Source organism: Pediculus humanus, genomic scaffold (assembly GCF_000006295.1).
Source record: "Pediculus humanus corporis 1103172107564 genomic scaffold, whole genome shotgun sequence".
Taxonomy (NCBI): domain Eukaryota; kingdom Metazoa; phylum Arthropoda; class Insecta; order Psocodea; family Pediculidae; genus Pediculus; species Pediculus humanus.
The window spans coordinates 2422-6936 of NW_002987179.1; positions in this window are offsets into that span (position 1 = coordinate 2422).

The window sequence follows — 4515 nt, forward strand, 5'->3', positions numbered from 1 at the left end:
ATAATAATAATAATAATAATAATAATAATAATAATAATAATAATAATAATAATAATAATAATAATAATAATAAATAATTTTTAAAGGTAATTGTTTAAAAATTATGATTAATAGATTAGATTATAAAATCTTCTGCTACTAATATTTTCTTAATAAATAAAATTATTTTTTATTTTTTCTTCTTGTCAAAAAATTATTATTATTATTATTATTATTATTATTATTATTATTATTATTATTATTATCATAATTTAAAAAAAAAAAGCCGCCAATAATTTTTTTTAAACGCAAACATGTTTCCGCATATTTTGTCACGATTTGACCTTTTTTTTTTTTTTTTTTTTTTTTTTTTTTGTAAAATTGACTTAAAGCCAACGATGATTACGGTCATTGAAAATTAGTTTTTTTTTTTACAATTCCAAAAAGTTTTTAAAAAATAAATCGGGAGGGGGGGAGGAGTAAAACTAGAAAAGATTTTTTTTTAGAAAAATGGAAAAGTAAACGACGACGGCGGATGTGATAAAACCTTTTAAAAGGACAAGAAAATCGGGTTTTTTTTTTCTCTCGATGACACGACAAAAAGAAAAAATAAAATTCAATTATAACCATCATCAAATATTTCGACCGGAAATAATTTATTTATTTACGATTAAATGAAATTTTCTATAAAAAAAAAAAAAAAATTCATGTCAAACATAAAAAAAAGAATAAAAATAAATTAAATTTATTAAACATTATATCGAACAAATATCGATCTCCCCCCCCTCACCCTCACCCTCTCCCTCTCTACTTAAACTGAAAATAAAAAAAAATTTGTGACGTAACGATTTTAAACATTCTAGATAATGTGACGTATAAAACAGAGAGAGAGAGATAGAGATAGAGAGAAACCATAAAGCAATTATTCTTCTCTAACCAATTATTTTAAGTGAGGAGGTTAGGGGGGATTCATTCTAATCAATCCAAATCCCCATTTGGGGATGTTTTAATAACCGGATAATATCAATTTTTTTTTCACCGTATTCACGCATTAAAAAAAACCGAAATAATAATAATAATAATAATTTTTTAATATCAAATGCGTGCGACCTCGTAAAAAATATTACTTAATATGATAAATAATGTTAAGCAATATAAACCTGGGTGATTTTAAATACCTGGTAAAATTATCATCTGATAAATAAAGTTGCGGTAGGTCATTAACATACCTGATTATAAGAGGAAGTACTTGACCGACAACACGATTTCTATTTCCTTTTGACTTTCAAACATTATTTATTTGTTTTTCGTTATTATGTTTTTCACTTCACTTCACTACACTTCACTTCGATATAAAACTTTTGCACCTTGTAAAAATTATTATTATTATTTCTGTAATAAAAGAAAAATTAATAATTAATTTATGTACCTGAATTTTAATTAAAATTTCAGGTATAAGTTTACCAAAAAAAAAAAAAAAAAGAAAATAAATTTAAATACGTCACACATACACCATCTTTTTCCTTCTTTCTTTATCAATATGTAAAATAAATTTTTTTTTTAAATTTCGCGCCAAAAATGGAATTTGTCGAAATTTGATAATTAGTCGACAAAGGTATAAAATCTAATTTAAAAACCAAATATCAAAAATGAATATAAAAAAAAATGAACATGTTTTCGTCATAGTAAAACGTAATAAATTTTTTTTTTTTTATTATTTATACGTAAATAAAAATATTATTATATTTAAATGAAAATTTACTCCATTTTCTTATTATTCGATACATTTTAATAAAATTTTCTTTTTAAAAATAATTTATTTAAACAAATTATCATTTTTTATTTGATATTTTAATCTAAAAAAAAAATTTACTACGTTTTTATCACATTATAAATCCGACGTGTTAATAATATACGTTTGAATGAATTTAAGGTAATTTTAAAAAACCGGAAATGATGTAAATTGTCGGATCCGTTAATTTATTTAAACTTTTATGAAAAATTTTAACTATGTAGACGAAAAATACATAAACCAGAAACACAAGAGTAAAATTTTTTTTTTTATCAAAATTGATGTGTTAAAAGCTTATAAACAACTCATGCGTAAAACATTGAAAAATGACAGCAAAAAACAACGAAGTAAAAATAATACGAAAAAAAAAATGACAATAATAATAATAATAATAATAATAATAATAATAATAATAATAATAACGGATGAAAATTTTCCGAGGAAAAAAGACACAAAAAAAAAAAAACAAATTTAATCGTAAAAAAATTTTCTTTTTTTTTCTAGAAAAATTATCGATTAGAATTTTTTTTTATTATGATTATATATCATCAATCACACATATTTATTATTATTATTATTATCATTATTATTATTATTATTATTATTATTTAAATAAGTTTTCGTCGTCATCAACGTCATTCATTTAATTTTTAAGGAAAAATATTAAATAAGAGACGAAAAAGCCTTAAAAGCAGAAGAAAAAATTTTAAATCGATTTTAAAGTTTAATAATAATAATAATTTCAAATAAATATATCCGTTATTATTATTATTATTATTATTATATTTAAAAATGAATAAAATAATCGATCGAATTTTTTTTTTCCTCTTCCCCATCTGGTAATTTAAATTAACACCTAAATTTCGTTTAACGTTTATTGAAAAAAATATTTATATTTTATATAAACGAACGAGTTTAGTCTCTGGCTTTAGAAAAAGAAAAAAAAAAACATTTAAATATTTATTTATTCGAATCTTTCGAAAATTTAGTTTAAAACTTGTAAAAAAAAAAAAAAAAAAATTTATTTTTTATTTAAGAAAAGAGAGAGAGAGAAAAGAAAACTATTTATGTGTAAATAAAGAGAGAGAGAGAGAAATGGAGATTTATGTTACGCTAACAGAATATTAAAATTTTTTTATTGTTTTTTGTTTTTTTTTTTTATTCTGTGGGGGTCGGGGGGTTGAATTGTTTTAAGGCACCGAATAAAATTTTCTTTTTTTACTACTAATTTTTCTTCGGTTAAAAATTTTTAACTTAAATATTTGCACTTTTTTTAAATTTAATTTTATTTTCCAATTATTATTATTATCATTATACGTTTTATTGCTTCCTACAAAAATTTTTTCGGTCATTTTCCTCCCCCCCCCTTTTCTCTCTCTCTTTCTTCTTCCACGTCAACTTTTTTCTTTTTTCCCCCCCTTTGCCAAAATATTAAAACATAAAAAAAAATTTTATTATTTTATTCACATTTGTTTATTATAAACCAAATGTTTATAAAATAAATTTTATAATTTATTAATATAATAAATTTAAAAACAAACAAAAAAAAATGACTTTAAGGATTAATTACGAATAATAATAATAATAATAATAATAATAATAATAATAATAATAATAATAATAATAATAATATTATTATTATAAATATGGCGGCGTATTTTATACCGCCAAAACGAAAGTTTTAAATATTAAACAAAAAAAAAAAATTAATTTTTTTTTTTTTAAAGATGAAAGTGAACTGTAGCAAACAAACATTTTTAAATATTTACATTTTATCATTATTATCATTATCATTATCATTATTATCATTATTATTTATTATTATTTTGCCTTTTTTTTTTGTTTTAATAATTACAAAATGTTTTTTACCCATTTTTTTTTTTTTTTCATTTTGTCTCAAAAATGAAAAAGTTTGAAGAATTTTAATCTTTTACTGACTTTGTACATTTAATTAAAAATATGAAAATAATCTTTTATATATATATATATATAACTCGAAACGAATAATAATAATAATGATAATGATTAATAATAATAATAATAATAATAATAATAATAATAATAATAATAATTACATCTTTAAAATTAATAAAACGAAAAAATTAAAAATTTTTTCCTTTCTTTCTTTCACCTCTCTCAAAGTCTCTCTTTTTTTTTTATTAAACTTTCGTATTATTAAAATAAAATTCCTTGTACATGTTAAAACTCAAAACCCAATTCGCCATCTTGAAAAAAAAAAAAAATAATAATAATAATAATAATTTGTTGTTGTTGTTGTTTTTGCAATTTAACTTAATTTTATTGGTAAAAACTTTCTTTTCTGACGGTCAATTAATAAACGACTCCGGTATATATTTATTTATCATGATGAATAAAATAAAACAAACGCGAATTTGATTAATCGATTCTCTCCCAATAATAATAATAATAATAAATGGTTATGGATGAAATTACTATTATTATTATTATGTAGGTGAAGAATTTTTTTTTTTTAAAAACAATAAAATTTTATGGCGAAAACACGTTTAAAAAAAAAAAAAGGAAAAATTTGCAGTTTTTTTCTCGCTTGTTTTTTTTTTTTTTTTTGAAATATTATTTATTAAACGTTAAACGTATTAATAATAATAATAATAAATACAAACAGTTACGCACACGCGCACCTCTTGTAATTATACAATTAGCAAATAACAAGGTATAAAATTATTTAGGTGCGTGATACATAAAAAAAAAAAATCTTGGGGCAT